The following is a 19,180-nucleotide window of genomic DNA, read 5'->3' as shown; positions in this document are numbered from 1 at the left end:
TTTGCTATTCTCCCACTTGTGACAACAAAACTGCCAGGTTTTTTTCTGGAGAGAAGTCAGATCACCCTCAGTTGTGAATCATTTCTATAACACTATGTGGGATACTACATATAATGAAAATTAATAATATATCTTGGTGCGAGAGAGCACTGTGGTTTCTCTTTGTGCCTGGCATGGGGCTGTGACAGAGATTGACTAGATGCTCATCCAACCCATTTTCTCCTCTTGGGCACTCAGGTAACTGCATTTTTCAACTCTCTCATCTCTAGGTGGGGCCATGTAATCAGTTCTGGCTAATTGAGTGTGAGTAGAAGTGCTGCACATTACTTCTAAGTCTGGCCCCTAAATCATAGCACGTGATAATCTGTATTCAGTCACTTTATTCATCAGCCAGCCAAATTCAGAGGACCCCAGGCATGTAGGGGAGGACAGGCTTATAAGATAAGAGTTTGGACCTCTGAATCACTGCTTGAAGAAAAGCCACTTGTGACAGCCTGCCAACTAGAACACCCATGCTGGATTTTGTGTGAGAAGTATATATGTTGGAGTTTGGAATTATGAATTATTGCAGCTTAACCTGACTAGTTCAGAGGCTCAGAACATTCGATACTGAAAAATAAGGCAACTCCAACTGTTGTTCAACATAGTACTGGAAGTCCTAGTCTCAGCAGTCAGACAATGAAAAGAAATAAAAGGCATCCAAGTCAGCAAAGAAGAAGTGAAACTTTCATTCTTTGCAGATGATGTGATACTCTATGTAGGAAACCTGAAAGACTCCCCCCCCACACACACACAGAAATTGCTAGAACTGATGCAAGAATTCAGCAAAGTCTCAGGATATAAAACCAATGCACAGAAGTCTGTTGCATTTTCATACACCAGTAATGAATTAACAGAGAAATCAGGGAATCAATCTCATTTACAATTGTACCAAAACTCATAAGGTACCTAGGAATAAACCTTTTTTCCTCCTAGGAATAAACTTAACCAAAGAGATAAAAGATATGTATTCTGAAAACTATAGAACACCTATGAAAGAAATTGAGGAACGTACAAAGAAATGGAAAAACATTCCATGATCATGGATTGGAAGAACAAATATTGTTAAAATGTCTATGCTACCCAAAGCAATCTATACCTTCAATGCAATCTCTATCAAAATAACACCAGCATTTTTCACAGAGCTGGAACAAGCAATTCTCAAATTTGTATGGAACCAGAAAAGACCCCAAATAGCTAAAGTAACATTGAAAGAGAAAACCAAAGCTGGAAGCATCATAATTGCAGACTTCAAGCTCTACTACAAAGCTGTAGTTGTCAAGACAATATGGTATTGGCACAAAAACAGACACATAGATCAATGGAATAGAATAGAGAACCTATACATGGACCCTCAACTCTGTGGTCAACTCATCTTTGACAAGCATGAAAGAAAATTCAACGGAAAAAAGACAGTCTCTTCAACAAATGGTGTTGGGAATATTGGACAGCCACATGCAGAAGAATGAAACTGGACCAGTTTCTTACACCATACACAAAATAAATTCAAAATGGATGAAAGACCTAAATGTGAGACAGAATCCATTAAAATCCTAGAGGCAGCAGCCTCTTTGACCTCAGCCACAGCAACTTCTTGCTAGACATGTCTCTAGAGGCAAGGGAAACAAAAGCAAAAATGAACTATTGGGACATCATCTAGATAAAAAGCTTTTGCACAGCAGAGGAAACAATCAACAAAGCTAAAAGGCAACCTACAGAATGGGAGAAGGTATTTGTAAGTGACATATTGGATAAAGGGGATAAAGGGCTGCTATCCAAAATCCATAAGGAACTTCTCAAACTCAACACCCCCCCAAAAAAACAAAAAACCCAGTCAAGAAATGGACAGAAGACATGAACAGACATTTCTTCTAAGAAAGACATGCAAATGGCTAACAGACATATGAAAAAAATGCTCAGCATCACTCAGAATCAGGGAAATATAAATCCACAAGGAGATACCACCTCACACGGGTCAGAATGGCTACAATGAACAACTCAGGAAACAACAGATGTTGCCAAGAATGTGGAAAGAGGGGAATCCTCTTATACTGTGGGTGGGGATGCAAGCTGGTGCAGCCACTCTGGAGAACAGTATGGAGGGTCCTCAAAAAGTTAAAAATAGAACCACCCTACGACCTGGCAACTGTACTACTGGTTACTTAGCCAAAGGATACAAAAATAGTGATTCGAAGGGGCACATGTACCCCAATGTTTATAGCAGCAAGGTCCACAATAGCCAAACTGTGGAAAGAGCTGAGATGTCCATCCACACATGAACGGATAAAGAAGAAGTGGTGTATATATGCAATGGAATACTACTCAGCCATCAAAAAGAAGGAAACCTGGCAAATAAGTGCATGAGCTCAACCATATGTCTTGGCAGGGCACTGGTGTGGCTCAGAGGCTGAGCCAGCAGGGGATTTCTATGGATTCCAGCAATGAGGAGGGCAGGACTGAGGGGATGTGGGACTGATGGTGCTGGCCCCTGGACTCCCAGAGAACGGGCACTCCCATAATTGGCCTGCTGGGAACAGGACTCCTAAAACAACAAATATGTCCGGAAGGCTGTGGTCCAAGGCCATTTTTGCCAGCTATCAGCAGGGTCTCCAGAACCAGAGAGAGCACACAGCTTTACTGGGGATCAAAGGTGTTTATGCTCGAGATGAAACTGAATTCTGTCTAGGCAAGTGATGTGCTTATGTGTACAAAGCAAAGAACAACACAGTGACTCCTGTTTGGCAAACCAAACAAAACCAGAGTAATCTGGGGAAAAGTAACTCATGCTCATGGAAACAGTGGCATGGTTTGTGCCAAATTCCGAAGCAACCTTCCTGCTAAAGCCATTGGCCATGGCATCCATGTGATGCTGTACCCCTCAAGGATTTATTTATTTATTTTTAAAAAGATTTATTTATTTATGATAGACATAGAGAGAGAGGCAGTGACACACAGGCAGAGGAATAAGCAGGCCCCATGCCGGGAGCCCAACGTGGGACTTGATCCCGGGACTCCAGGATTGCACCCTGGGCCAAAGGCAGGCGCTAAACCACTGAGCCACCCAGGGATCCCCCCCCCTCAAGGATTTAAACTTCTGAAAAGCAAATAAATAAAGGTGTATATTTGTTCTTGTTAAAAAAAAAAAAGAGAGAGAATGAAATCTTGCCATGTGCCACGATATGGATGGGACTAGAGGATGTTATGCTAAGTGAAATAAGTCAATCAGAGAAAGACAAATACCATATGCTTTCACTCATGTGGAATTTAAGAAACCAAACAGATGTATATAGGGGAAGGGAAGGAAAAATAAAATAAGATAAAAACGGAGGGAGGCAAACCATAAGAGACTCTTAACTCTAGAAACAAACAGGGTTGCTGGAAGGGAGGTGGGTAGAGGAAAGAGGTAATTGAAGGGCATTAAGAGGGACACTTGATGTAATGAGCACTGGATGTTATTTGCAACTGATGAATCAGTAAATTCTAACCCTGAAACAAATAATATACTATGTCTTAACAACATTGAAATTAAATAAAAAATTTTAAAAACATTATCAAGATATATCATTTGCAAATATTTCTCCCCGTTCAGTAGGTTATCTTTTTGCTTTGTTGATGGCTTCCTTCACTATAAAAACTTTTTGGCTTTAAATAAAAAAAAAAAAAAAAAAAAAAAAAAAGGGGATCCCTGGGTGGCGCAGCGGTTTGGCGCCTGCCTTTGGCCCAGGGCGCGATCCTGGAGACCCGGGATCGAATCCCACATCAGGCTCCCAGTGCATGGAGCCTGCTTCTCCCTCCGCCTGTGTCTCTGCCTCTCTCTCTCTCTGTGACTATCATAAATAAATAAATAAAAAAAAAAAACTTTTTGGCTTGATGTAATCCCAATTATTAAGTTTTGTTTGCTTTTGTTTCCCTTGCCTGAGGAGACAGATGCAAAAAAAATATTGCAAACGTTGATGTCCAAGAGATTACATCTGTGTTTTCTTTTCGGAGCTTTATGGTTTCAGGTCTTGTATTTAGGTCTTTTTTAAAGATTTTTATTTATTTGAGAGAGAGAGCATGGTGGGGGGGGGGGCAGAGGGAGAGGGAGAAGCAGACTTCCTGCTAAGCAGAGAGACCAAAGCAGAACTTGATCCCAGGACCCTGAGATCATGATCTGAGCCAAAGGCAGATGCTTAACCAAATGAGCCACCAGTTGTCCTACATTTAGGTCTTTAATCCATTTTGACTTTTTTTGTGTATGATTTTTAAAAATATTTTATTTATTTATTCATGAGAGAGACAGAGAGAGAGGCAGAGACACAAGCAGAGGAAGAAGCACACTCCTTCCAGGGAGCCTGATGCGGGACTCGATCCCTGGACCCCAGGATTATGCCAAGTCAAAAGCAGATGCTCAACTGCTGAGCCACCCAGGCATCCCTTGTGTATGATATTTAAAAATGGTCCAGTTTCATTCTTTTGTATGTACCTTTCCAGTTTCCACAGCACCATTTATTGAAGAGACTCTCTTCTCCCCATTGCATATTCTTGCCTCCTTTGTCATAGATTAATTGGCCATATAAGCATGGGTTTATTTCTGGGCTTTCTAATCTGTTCCATTCACCTGTGTGTTTATTTTTTGTGCTACTACCATACTGTTTTGATTACTATAGCTTTTTAAAAAATATTAGAGAAAGTGCACGAGAGAGAGCTGAGTGGGGTCAGGGGAGAGGGAAAGGAAGAAGTAGACTCCCTGCTGAGTAGGGAGCCCAACTCGGGGCTCAATCCCATGACCCTGGGATCATGACCTGAGCTGAAGGCAGATGCTTAACTGACTGAGCCACCCAGGTACCCCTTGATTACTATGGCTTTGTAGTATGTCTTGAATTCTGAGTTTGTGATACCTCCAGCTTTGTTCTTCTTTCTCAGGATTGCTTTGGCTATTTGGGGTCTTTTGTGGTTCTATACAAATTTTAGGATTTTTTTCTAGTTCTGTGAAAAATACTATTGAGTATTTTGATAGGGATTGCAATGAATCTGTAGATTGCTCTAGGGAGTATAGACATTTTAACAATTTTAATTCTTCCAACCCATGAGCATGGTATATCTTTCCATTTTTTTGTGTCATATTCTGTTTCTTTCATCAGTGTCTTATAGTTTTCAAAGTAGGAGTCTTTCACCTCTTTGGTTAAATTTATACCTATTTTGTTCTCTTTGATACTACTGTAAATGGGTTGTTTTTAAAATTTTCTTTCTGCTGTTTCCTTAGTGGTGTATAGAAATGCAACTAATTTTTGTATACTGACTTTGCACCTTGCCACTTTACTGAATTCATTTATTCTATAGTTTTTTGGCAAAGTCTTTAAGATTTTCTATATATAGTATCACGTCATCTGCAAATAGCCGACAGACACATAAAAAATGCTAATTATCATGGAAATGCAAGTTGAAACTGAACCACACATCAGTGAGAATGGCTAGTATCAAGAAGAAAAGAAATAAAAAGTGTTGGTGAGGATGTGGATGAAAGGAGCCCTTGTGCACTGTTGGTGAGAATGTGAATTGGTGCAATCACTGTGAAAAACATGGAGATTCCTCAGTAAACTAAAAAGAGAAGTACCATATAATCCACTAATTCTGCTTCTGGGTATTTACCCCCCCCAAATGAAAACACTAATTAGAAAAGATATATGCACCATTTTTCATAGCATTATTTACAATTGCCAAGATATAGAAGCAACCTAAGTGTTTATTGATTGATGGATGAAAAAAAGAAGATGTGTATACACACACACACACACACACACACACACATACACATGTATACAGTGGAATGCAGTCTAAAAAAGAATGAAATCTTGCCATTCGTGACAACGTGGATGGACCTGGATGGTAGTAAGCTAAGTGAAATAAATCAGACGGGTGCCTGGGTGGGCTCAGTTGGCTAAGCACCTGACTCTTGATTTTCGCTCAGGTCATGATCTCACAGTCGTGAAATAGAGCCCCATGTTGGACTCTGCACTGGGCAAGGAATCTGCTTAAGATTCTCTCTCTCCCTCTGCTGTTCACTCGCACACACTCCCTCTCTAAAACCAACCAAACAAATAAATAAAGCCAAATCAGATGATTGGATAAAGAAGATATGGTATATTTATATACTATGGAATATTACTCAGCCATCAGAAAGGGTGAAATCTTACCATTTACATTGATGTGGATGGAACTGGAAGGTATTATACTAAGTGAAATAAGACAATCAAAGAAAGACAATTATATGGTTTCACTCATATAAGGAATGTAAAAAACAACACAGAGGATCATGGGGAAGGGAGGAAAAAATGGAATGGGAAGAAATCAGAGAGGGAGACAAACCATGAGAGATTCATAACTATGGGAAAGAAACTGAGGGTTGCTGGAGGGGTGGTCATTGGGGCCTGGGATAACTGGGTGATGGGCATTAAGGAGGGCATATGATATGATGAGCACTGGATGTTATACACAACCGATGAATTACTAAACTCTACATCTGAAACTAATAGTATACTATATGTTGGCTAATTGAATTTAAATAAAAATAGCAAAAAATACATGTAAATATGATTCAATCAAAAAATAAATGAGAGAAAGACAAATACCATATGATTCTACTTCCATGTGGGGAAGGGGGTGGAGGGATAGGCAAAATAGGTGAAGGAGATTAAGAGATACAAACTTCCAGTTATAAAATAAGTCATGAGAATGACAAGTATGGTATAAGGAATATGGTCAATAATATTGTAATAATTTTGTATGATGACAGACGGTAACTACATTTATGTGGTAAACATTTCATAATGTATACAATTGTCAAATCACTATGTTGCACACCTGAAACTGATGTCAACTATACTTCAATTTAAAAAATAAAATTAATGGGAATCCCTGGGTGGTTCAGTGGTTTAGCGCCTGCCTTCGGCCCAGGGCATGATCCTGGAGTCCCAGGATCGAGTCCCACATCAGGCTCCCTGCATGGAGCCTGCTTCTCCCTCTGCCTGTGTCTCTGCCACTCTCTCTCTCTCTGTGTCTCTCATGAATAAATAAATAAAATCTTTAAAAAAATAAAAATAAAATAAAATTTAAAAATTAATTTAAAAAATTAATGCCAAAATTCAGGATGAAGATTATATCAAACTTTTAAATGATAACAGGATCCACCAAGGCCGGGATTAGGGCAAAGTAAGGGGGATGGGTCATAAAAATACTAGGATGGTACTTTCCCTTCTCTTTGCCTTAAGTGTCTCTCAGCATCTTTAGACAGTGGAACCAATTTCCTATTTCTTTCCTTTTTTTTAAGATTTTTATCTATTTATTCATGAAAGACACACACACACACACACACAGAGGCAGAGACACAGGCAGAGGGAGAAGCAGGCTCCATGCAGGGAGATCCCAGGATCACACCCTGAGCCAAAGGCAGATGCTCAACCGCTGAGCCACCCAGGCGTCCCATCCTATTGCTCTCCTAAGTGCTGAATTTATACTGCTGAGTAAATGAATAAATGAAGGAGCAAACAAAGAAGTCCTTTCTGACTGGTTCTTTAGTATTTAGTCTCAAATTTGGTTTTAATTAAAAGCAGTAATATACTGGTTTGACACAATGGCAGTCAAAATCCTATTAGAACTTTAACTTGACAAATTGTTTCTAGCATTTACATTGAAGAATAAATAGATGAGAATAGCGAACAAGAACATGAAAGAAAGAGGTCTTTTTATAGTCTAGCAGCCCTCAGCCATCCCACACAGTCATGCCCCAGTAGCAGTTCTCAGTGGGGTGGTGATGGTGCAAATCATCATGTGAGGGATCCCTTTACCCTCCCAGAACTGGTCTTAGCAGGTAAGAAGTGGTTAAACTGTCAGCAAGGGCTATGAAAAGGGAAAGAAGGAAAATAATGTTCCTAGGTTGTAGCCAATGCCCTGAGAAGTTTCTCAAATCAGGGAGGTAAATGCCAGCAGTCTCCACTCAAGAGACCTTTTTAATCCCTCACTCCTACCCTCCACCCCATCCCCAGGGCCTGGCCACCTTGCACCCGCCTCTCTTCGAGCAGCATATATTGGTGCACTGCTATTTCTCCCATCTCTTGACCATTTCTGGCTGCCTGCGCTGAGTGGACCTCAAAATCCAAGCCAAGGATGGCACTCTGCTTGGTCTAACCCTATTACTCATGCTTTTCTCCACCTTTCATGCCCTATCCTCTCCCTCATATCTCTTGCTTTCTCTCAGTCACAGACAGACAGACAGACGCATACACACACACCCCTATTCTCCTCTTTCTTGGTCTATCTGTCCCAGACAATCTACTTGTTCCTCTTTCTCCCTCTCCCATCACCCATGATGCATCTGCATTCACAAAAATGCGTTTGTCAAAGCTCTTCACTGCAGGGCCCCATTCCTGCCGACGAAAGCCTGGGGTGGAGGGCCTGAGGCTGAGAACGGTTACAAGCTTAATGAACTAGACTGTCTGCAGCTGTGTGGGAAGGTTGTGGAGAGCAAAAGCCACCTTGGATGGCTGCTTGGTGGAACCCTCTCAGCTGCTGAGAGCCATATGCATCCTTGGATTGTGTCAGTGAGTTGATGCTAGGTGGCCCCAGTGACACTAAGTGTCAAGGGATTTGAGCAACAAAAAAGGGGCTGTGGGAATCTACCCAGCAGAACTTTAAGATCAGAAATTCGGTACCACTTCTGTCAGTGGAAGGCCATGTTCCAGTGTCCCAATGTCACACCATACCCTCATTTCCTCCAGCACCAGAGGTAGAAATAGGACAGGAGACAAAGAGCTAGACACTCTCCTCTAGAATGGTGTCTAAGTCTGTTTGAGCTGCTATAACAAAACACCATAGATTGGGTAGCTGATAAACAACAGAAATTTATTTCTCACAGTTCTAGAGGCTAGAAGTCCAAAATAAAGGTACCAGCAGATACAGTGTATGGTGAAAACCAGTTTCCTGGTTGATATAGATGGCCGTCTTCTCACTGTGTCCTCACATGGCAGGAGGGGTGAGGGAACTCTTTGTTGTCTCTTTTATGGGGCCACTAAGCCACTAATCCCATTCATGAGAGCCCCTCACTCATGACTTAAGTACCTCTCAAAGGCCCTACCTTCCTTCTACCATCACTTTGAGGGTTAGGTTTCAACATATAGGTTTGGGGGAGACAAAGACATTCAGACCATAGCAGGTAGGTAGGCATTTCCTTCCTTTCTCCCCTTGGGGTAAAGAAGCTTGTCCTTTAGTGATGACCTCTGGTTTTCAGCTTTCTGGCCTTTGAAACTGTACTCTGTAATCTGGCTTCTCCCCAGAAAGTAGTTCTGGCCCAAAGATACAGAGGTTCATGGTTGCAGCTTGGGCCTTCGTTGACCTCAGTGACAGTGACCTTGGGAATGAGGTCCTGTGTCAATGTCTGGGCCCAAGCTACTGCCGTGCTGCTTCATTTCAACCCCCCTTCATCCTCTACCCATTCTTCCCGCATTCATATTCTCCTAGTGCCAGACTCTAGGACAGAGCCTTGAGGAATCTGGGTGCCTTCCTGCATCACCCATAGCCAAGGCAACATTTATAAAGGGAAAGCTGATCCAAGAATAATTGCTAGTTAACATACTCCTATGATTATGGAAGGAGTTCTGCACTTTCTGGGAAGAAAATATCAACTAACCTGTTAAATGGGTCTTCTTGGTCTGATAGGATCTGTCTTCCATCATCTTCCTTTTCTCCAAAGACAACTGAAACTTTCCAGAACCAAGAAGTTTCTGACCCCTTGGTTAATCCTTCCCTGTTCCATCAAAGCTGACCCATGATGTGTTCATATCATCAGGATTGACAGTGCCCTATCAGCTAATTAATAAAGCGGTAATTTTCCAGCTGATCTGTCTGAAGATTTAATGTTTCTTGCCTATATATAAAATGTATACATTATTTTAAAAATCTATTATGCTTCAATAGTTGAAAAAATGGCACCACAATTAATATGCAGGTGAATGTTGCCAAACTTTGGAATAAAATGTTTCTGTTTATCTCTGAAAGTATTTTTTTTTTGAGCTTCTTGTGAATGAGCCCTTGATCAGAAAGGGAGCGCCTAGTGAAAATCTTTAAAAAACCTCCAAGCCTGGGATGCCTGAGTGGCTCAGTGGTTGAGCATCTGCCTTTGGCTCAGGTCATGATCCTGGGGTCCTGGGATGAGTCTCACAGCAGACTCCCCATAGGGAGCCTGCTTCTCCCTCTGCCTGCGTCTGTCTCTCTCTCTGTCTCTCATGAATAAATAAAATCTTTAAAAAAACCCAAACCTCCAATCCTGCACACAGCTGCTGTTCATATTCACATGCCCAGCGGGGCAGAGCTGAGCTTGGGTGCTAGGCACTCAAGAGCCTGTCACAAGATTACAGGTGAACACCAGGAAGTGAGGCAGCATGTTATAGGAATAGTCACTGGAAATTTCCACCGTGGTTTTTTTTTTTTTTTTCTGTATTTCCTTATAGGTGACTCTTGTCTGGACAGCCAGGGGCATCCATGTTGCCTTGAGGATTATTGGAGGCAGAATGCAAAGAGAGGATGTTCAGATTTTAGTGTCCAAAATAAGACCTTGAAACCCACAAGCAAAAAAACAACAGCAATCATTTTGAAGGTGAAAGCAGGATTGGTTGAGAGAAAAATATCCTGATAAAAAGAGAAGGGCAGTTTTGTCACTGCAGTACCGCCTATCCCATCTTGACTCATAAAATATCTGGTGATAGAGAACAAAGAGCCTAATGGAAACAGAAACAAATGTCAGAAAAAAAAATGTGGACTAAAAAAAGTGTTCTCTAAAGTGATGAGGTAGGTTTTCTAACAGTATGTCCTCCGCTCAAAGTCAAGTACCTCAATTTATGAAGCTACGCACAGAGGAACTTGACCAAAAAAAGGAGAAAGAAAGTCCTTCCTTTCAGGCTTTTTTTTTTCTATGTAGTTGAAGATTTAAGTTTATCTGTCATTTGTCATTTAACATTCTTTCACATGATTTAAGTAAAAGGCAACTGCTATTCTAAAACACAAAATCAAAAAAGTCAAAGCATAAAACCAGTTTTTCTTTTTTTCTTAAATAATTTTATATTAGATTGGAAAGAAATTCTTAAAACCATAGAGCTATCTTTTTGTGTATATCATAAGTTTACCCATTTTTTCTTCTAGAATGAATTTTCCTTGTGTTGTATCTATTCAGACAGTCAAAAACAATATAATAGACCATATATAGTTTTTCCTGATCAAATGTGCAAGGATTATAGAATGTGCCAGCTATGGAATGCACTTTGTTTGAACTTTAAACTCATTTCAGTCCCCAGTTTTATTATCGTTTTTTTTTTTCTTCATGTAATTTTCTCTAAGTTTCTACTCTGTTCAGGGAACAATTGAGAAGGTAGTATGCTGTTAAAATTAAAACCTGCCACTTCCCACATACAATATGTAAATAGTACAATGCAGTTTTGCATTTTTAAAGGCAGCAACCTCAAATTCTCTTAAGTAGTCTAAGAAAAACTAAGGATTAATTTAACCCTGTGACCTCCAACCCTTCACATTCCACAGGATTTTTATTCTAATTAATGGGAAGGATTAAACATCTGGATGTTTGGCCTCTAACATCTGCCACTCAGTTGACTTAGTTTATTATCTGCATATGGCTGAATGAGTCCCTTAATCTCATTCTTCAACTTCTGTGAAAGGCAACCAAAATAAAAAAAAATCTCTTCTGGCTCCTGCTTTGGAAAAGAATGTACTGGTCAGCATTATCAGAATCAGCCATGGGGAAGTATGGTGCACACTGCCTTATAGCTAGCTACCTACACTCTTAGGTGTCTAACCGAGATGCTGAAGCCTTAGGGAGACTGCACAGAACTCAGGACTGTTGAGCGACTTGATGATTTTGCTAATGTTTTTATGAAATTGTAATTATTTAAGATACATAGTTTTACAGCAGTGGGAATAAATACACATTGTTAACTGATATGCATAAACACTGATGCCTGCCCTTACATTTCCTCAAGTCTTCCAAACTTCTGGAGTTGCCTTTTTTTAAATGTAAATACAATTTCCTTAATTTAGAGTATATTATTAGTTTCAGGGTTAGAATTTACTGATTCATCAGTTGCAAATAACATCCAGTGCTCATTACATCAAGTGTCCCTCTTAATGCCCTTCACTCAATTACCTCTTTCCTCTACCCACCTCCCTTCCAGCAACCCTGTTTGTTTCTAGAGTTAAGAGTCTCTTATGGTTTGCTTCCCTCCGTTTTTATCTTATTTTATTTTTCCTTCCCTTCCCCTATATACATCTGTTTGGTTTCTTAAATTCCACATGAGTGAAAGCATATGGTATCTGTCTTTCTCTGATTGACTTATTTCACTTAGCATAACATCCTCTAGTCCCATCCATATCGTGGCACATGGCGAGATTTCATTCTCTCTCTCTCTCTTTTCTTTTTAACAAGAACAAATCTACACCTTTATTTGTTTGCTTTTCATAAGTTTAAATCCTTGAGGGGTACAGCATCACATGGATGCGATGGCCAATGGCTTTAGCAGGAAGGTTGCTTCGGAATTTGGCACAAACCATGCCACTGTTTCCATGAGCATGAGTTACTTTTCCCCAGATTACTCTGGTTTTGTTTGGTTTGCCAAACAGGAGTCACTGTGTTGTTCTTTGCTTTGTACACATAAGCACATCACTTGCCTAGACAGAATTCAGTTTCATCTCGAGCATAAACACCTTTGATCCCCAGTAAAGCTGTGTGCTCTCTCTGGTTCTGGAGACCCTGCTGATAGCTGGCAAAAATGGCCTTGGACCACAGCCTTCCGGACATATTTGTTGTTTTAGGAGTCCTGTTCCCAGCAGGCCAATTATGGGAGTGCCCGTTCTCTGGGAGTCCAGGGGCCAGCACCATCAGTCCCACATCCCCTCAGTCCTGCCCTCCTCATTGCTGGAATCCATAGAAATCCCCTGCTGGCTCAGCCTCTGAGCCACACCAGTGCCCTGCCAAGACATATGGTTGAGCTCATGCACTTATTTGCCAGGTTTCCTTCTTTTTGATGGCTGAGTAGTATTCCATTGCATATATACACCACTTCTTCTTTATCCGTTCATGTGTGGATGGACATCTCAGCTCTTTCCACAGTTTGGCTATTGTGGACCTTGCTGCTATAAACATTGGGGTACATGTGCCCCTTCGAATCACTATTTTTGTATCCTTTGGCTAAGTAACCAGTAGTACAGTTGCCAGGTCGTAGGGTGGTTCTATTTTTAACTTTTTGAGGACCCTCCATACTGTTCTCCAGAGTGGCTGCACCAGCTTGCATCCCCACCCACAGTATAAGAGGATTCCCCTCTTTCCACATTCTTGGCAACATCTGTTGTTTCCTGAGTTGTTCATTGTAGCCATTCTGACCCGTGTGAGGTGGTATCTCCTTGTGGATTTATATTTCTCTGATACTGAGGTTTGTTGCAGTTCTGTGAAAAATGCTGGTGTTGTTTTGGTAAATATTGCATTGAATGTGTAGATTGCTTGGGTAACACAGACATTTTAACAATATTTGATCTTCCAATCCATGAGCATGGAATAATGGGTTGGTATCTAAAATATGTTAAGAACTCATACAACTCAACACCAAAATAAAATAATCCAATGAAAAATGAGCAGAGGGCCCATATAGACATTTTTGCTTTAATTTTAATTTGAAAAATATTGCGCTAAAATATTTATTTTGAGTACTGAGTTTTTTCACATCCTTCAAATTTTATACCTGAAGTGAGTGCCTCACTTGCCTCCTGCTTGTCCCTAGCTCATTAGCAGCAGGTGAGAGTAGAAAGGAAAGAGGATCCTAGACTGCTCAGAGAGCCAGGATGATGGAGGACCATGAGTAAGAAACTTCACAACTCCTAAACAGAGTTGTACAGTGCTTCTTAATTACAGTGTGGTGTAGAAGCCTATGTCCCCTAAAGGGCTGCTGCAGCCGCATGTGTGGCAGGAGGCTTGCAGCTGAAGAGGAGGAGGACACAGCATGAGTATTACCATCCCAAAGGGAGTTTCTGCACTGTCCAGTATGGGAGCCACCATAAGCACCTAAACCATGGTCAGTTCAAACTTGATGCACTGTAAGTGTAAAGTTCATAATGGATTTTTAAAAAGATTTATTTATTTATTTATTCATGATAGATATATAGAGAGAAAAGAGAGAGGCAGAGACACAGGAGGAGGGAGAAGCAGGCTCCATGCCAGGACTCCAGGATTGCGCCCTGGGCCAAAGACAGGCGCCAAACCACTGAGCCACCCAGGGATCCCCCATAATGGATTTTGAAGAAATAGTATGAAATAAAAGGTCATATATTCAAAATTTGTTTATATTGATTTCTGTTGATGATATTTTGGATACATTAGATTGAATAAAATATGAAAATGAATTTTACTGGTTTCTTTTGTCCTTTTTTAATTGTAGTGACAAGGAAATTTAAAATTACATGTGTGGTTTGTATTTGTGGCTCAAATTGTATTTCATTGGACAGCCCTAGTATATGTGGTAGCAGGGATATGTACTTGAACTCATGCAGGGGCCCTAATCACAGAGCCCCCGGGGAATTTCATCACCCATCGAGGCTCTTCCTCAAACCTCTGCTGTCTGACTGGGTAACTTGTGTCAAGAGGTTCCAACTAGGCAGATGTATGTCAGAGCTCACAGGCAGGGATGGAACCTGGCATTATGGCAGTGGGGGAAGGTGCCGGAAAGTGACAGGTGAAGAAGTACAGTGGAGATCCTTTTTGAGCTAGCACCTCTGAGCAACTTTTTTATATTTGGAGAACGCCCCACAGTGGGGGAAAGATTCTGATTTTCCCAACCTTCTTTGCAGGTAGAGATCAGAGCTCAGCCAATCGAACACACAGAAGTTAGTGTTTGACACAGAAGTAGCCATTGTTACTGTTTGGAATCCATGAGGCTGTGGGTGGCAGCACCAGCTTCCAGCCGCAGTGAGAAGCAGAGGTTCAGCATTAATGAGAAGGGGGGGTACCAGCTATTGTGATGATTCCCAGGAGGTGGCAAGGGTGTGTCTATACCAGACCAGTTCTTGAGGTTTGTAGGGCATTATTCTTCACTGCATAGTCTTAAACTGGTTTTCTGGACTTTCAGAGATTCTCTATATTCTTCAATTTTTTTTCTAGCTAAAATGCATCCTATCATCTGCAACTAAAATCCTGACTGCCATACAGGGTTTTCTAAACTTGCTATATAGTAGTCCCCAAATACCCAGTGTTTCAAGCAGACATGGACACTTGCTTTTGAAGACCCACTTTGTGTTCAGCACCGTGATAACAGAGGGATTCAGAAAAATATGAGCCTTGGTTGCCTTATTCTACTAACTCACAGAGATGTGTGGCAATTAGCATCCGGGAGCCACTGTCTTCCCCAGGGCAGAGGAGAATAGATGGTGATTCTTCTCTTACTTAGAGCTACATTTATCTCCTGTCCGTCAAAGCTGTGGATGATCTTAAGGTCAGCCAAAAGGATATTAGCAGGGCACCAACAGTTACCTTGGTTGCCCATACTCAGTTAATAAAAATCTCCTCCTGAGTTATTTCTTGCATTCAACATGTATTTATAAAGCTCCCAGTATGTTCCCAGCATGCATTTTGGCATGGTGATATAACAGTGAATAAAACAGATGCAAAGCCCTCCCTTCATAGCTTATTCTAGTGACTATTCTCAGGAGTGTTAAATTCTACTAATAGCAAATGCTTATTAGATTTTCAGTAGTGGGGATCCCTGGGTGGCTCAGCGGTTTAGTGCCTGCCTTTGGCCCAGGGCGCGATCCTGGAGTCCAGGGATCGAGTCCCACGTCGGGCTCCCAGCATGGAGCCTGCTTCTCCCTCCTCCTGTGTCTCTGCCTCTCTCTCTCTCTCTCTCTCTCTCTGTCTATCATAAATAAATAAATAAATCTTAAAAAGAAAAAAAGATTTTCAGTAGTATATGCATTCATTTGGTGCTATTGTATCTTTGATATTGTACTAACTGGATAAAATATGACACTCTTTTTGTTATCTTTCTTAGTTAAGAAAACAGCTTCAAAGAATGCTAGAGCTTGAAGTGTTCTTAAAGATAACTAAGGCATGCAAAGGTGAACTAACTTTCCTAAAGACACAAAGCAAGAATAAGACTTCAGCCTTCTTCATCTATTTCCACAATAGCACTGCATTGACTGTGAATGGCTGTTTTTTTTTTTTTTAAAAAAAGCAAAAGCCAAAATGTGTTTTTTGAGTGTACCCTTATGCAAAGTGGTAGGAATGTATATTGGTGCAAAGTTTTTGTAAAAACAATTGGAAGCATTAAGAGCCCTAGAAGTAAACATTCACATTGATATAGTACTTCAGCTTTTAGGGCGTTCGTTATTCTAAGAAAAAATTTGGAAAATTGTAAAAGATTTATATGCAAGGAATACTAATTTAATCAAAGATATGTTTTTAAAGACTATTTGGTGATTGTGAAAATACAATATTTAGTGACAAGATAAGGATACACAAGTTCATATACTGGAAGGTCTCATTTTCCTGAAAGACCCACACACAAGAAAATATAGCAAAGCAGCAGTTATATCTGCGTGATGGGATTGCATGAAATATTTGTTCCTTTTTATATGCTTGTATTTTCTACAATGGACATGTGTTACTTTTATAATCAGAAAAAAGCCTAACAATTCTTTTGTCTAATTTTTTTTTACCTCTAAGGCATTTTGATAAATGCTGGGGAGGTATTCACATATTTATGTGTGCTTTAGTCTTGGAAAAAAATCATACTGTTTCAAACAAGGGTCCAAATGTTCAGAAGCCTTGCAGTCATTGTGACTGTGTGGAGGGTACATTTGGAAATGCCTTCCCTCATGGTCCTGCTCCCCACTCTGCATCTTTATCTCGCTCCACTGGAGCACTACCCTTCTCCCCATGGGCATCCCATGGACATGGGTCCCTCGTCTGCATCCTGCTCATAGATTGCTGCTTTGTGGCTTCTATTCCTTTGTTCCCTTCCTCTCCATCAGCTCCTCCTTCATTGTGTTCCTTTCAATTCTTCTTATAGAAGCAGAAGCCCATGCTGCTGGTTTTCAGCATTTCTCCCCACTCAGTTTCAGCAGCAGAGTCTGCCGGGGGCTTCATCTCCTCTTACCTGCTGTGTCTTGCTTTAAGTACTGCCTTTGGGATTAGACGCTTACCATGAAGATGAAAGAAAAGAAGCCGCCTATTAAATATATCACCTTTGGACTTTCCAGAGAGCCTAACTTTGCCAAACACCACAGGAGCCCATGACCCGCCCCCCCATGGCAACACTTCCTGAAATGCATGCTGTCTTCCAAAGCAACTAAAGAACACAAACCCCCCTGCTTTCCCCCAAGCAAGGCTATTGTTTTTATGTTCCAGGTTGCTACCACGTGAGAATGCTGTGGTGTGAGAAAATATCAGCACTGAAAATGCACGTTGCACTTGCTCTCCGTCAATGCTGAAAGGGCCATTAATCATTCTCCATCCTCCCATCTTTCCCCTGTCTTTATTACATAGAAGCTGTTCTTGTCATTTCTGAGGAGTATCTGTGGGTGGTGGCTAACCTTTGGCCTTGTCCATGTGGTTTGACAGGATTGCTCTAGAGTCTCCTAGCATCAGCCTGGAGAGTTCAAGGGTATCAGAGGAGGCCCCATTGGCAAGGTGCAGCCAAGCAGAAGGAAGCAAAGATGTCGGTACGGGAGCAGCCTGATGCTCGCTCTTGTAGGCCTGGTGGTGATACATTCTTCCTTCTTTGAGGAGTGAAGCTCTGAAAGGATTTGCTTGTTTTGTCCCTGGCCCAGCTGAGTGAAGAGTGCTGCCTGGGCAACATTCATCAGAAAACCTCTGCTCACAGGGATACACCAAGTATCATTTTTTTTAAAATGGGTACTACCTATCTTGGTGCAACTGTAGTTCAAGCCCAGGAGGGACATCGTGTTATATCTGTTGGAGTTCAGTGCTGGAGACAGAAACCCCTTTAGGTATTAAAGTGGAAAGGTCTTGAATTCAGAGAATCAAGGTGCTTACCGTATTGTTGGAAGGGCTGGGCAGACAGGAATGATTGCCCAGAACATCACAGAACTGACCAACTCAAAGAAATCCTACCTCTGTTACAACTCGCAAGGTGGGCAACCAGAGGCTGCCACTGGAATATACCATCTGTGGACCAGGGAGTCACCATTGGTATATCTTTTAACATTCCAGAGGGGCAAATTAAGCATTGGGAATACACTTCACAAGTACTCCACATCTCTGCTCAAGGCAGAAAAGCAGCAAGAAGATGGTCTTTGCCTTACGTATGCCTCCACACTGGTGAATGCTCTTCATGTACAGAAGCCTAGCTGCAAGGGAGTCTGAGGAATATAGTATTTAGTTTTCCAGATTTATTAATACAGGAAGACACAATGGAAGGACGTAGGACTGGATGCTGAGTACCAAGAGACCATATCTAACACACACACCTTATAAAATGGCACTGGCCTTAGAGCAGGCACGGGGCCCAGCTGGGGGTGGCTAATTTCAGCAGGGTCTGAGGCAAAAAAATGGGTAAAACACAAAGTATGGTAGAGTCTCTTCAGGGAAGAGATTGTTCATCACAGAATTAGCCATGCTCTGATTTTTAGCAACATGCAGAAGATAAGGAGACTGTACCCCAGCTGGGGAAGTGGGTTGGATTTTGATATATGGGGATTGCTGATATTCATTGTTAAATGCACACAACATAATTATCTGGGATTTCAATTAGACGAGAGGTGGAGTGAATCAGAAACAAAGGTATAGTCCTTGGAGAGAGCTGATGAGGGGCGGTCAGGTCTCTGGCAGCTAACTTCTCTGGCATGAAAAGAACTGTGGAATGGAGTTTAGGCAAAGGTATGGCAGGAATCCCCAAGTCCTGACAAGACCAAACAGAATGAGGCGGGATTGGATGGACTTTTTTGGGCCCAAGGAAGCAGATAAGGGACTGTGAGAGATTAGTTTATTAGCCCCAATTCTGTATCCCATCCTGTATCCATGCCCTCTGACTTCTTAACTTTGCATCTTCTCTTATAAAAGGCAAAATGGACTTCCCTACTCCTTGATTTGGGTTTG

General features: G+C 41.3%; 1 protein-coding gene and 2 pseudogenes across 5 annotated transcripts in view; 2 read left to right on the top strand and 1 right to left on the bottom strand.

Moving 5' to 3' along the window:
• Nucleotides 1-19,180, top strand: part of RAI2 (retinoic acid induced 2) — a 397,647-nt gene that overhangs the window by 54,164 nt on the left and 324,303 nt on the right. The window lies entirely within an intron of this gene.
• On the top strand, nt 2,596-2,920 carry LOC121483291 (annotated as a pseudogene).
• Nucleotides 12,544-12,877, bottom strand: LOC121483290 (annotated as a pseudogene).

The sequence above is a fragment of the Vulpes lagopus genome, chromosome X (genome assembly GCF_018345385.1).
Source record: "Vulpes lagopus strain Blue_001 chromosome X, ASM1834538v1, whole genome shotgun sequence".
Taxonomy (NCBI): Eukaryota; Metazoa; Chordata; class Mammalia; order Carnivora; family Canidae; genus Vulpes; species Vulpes lagopus.
Note: the sequence above shows the minus strand (reverse complement) of the source record. Positions and strands in the feature narration are given on the sequence as shown.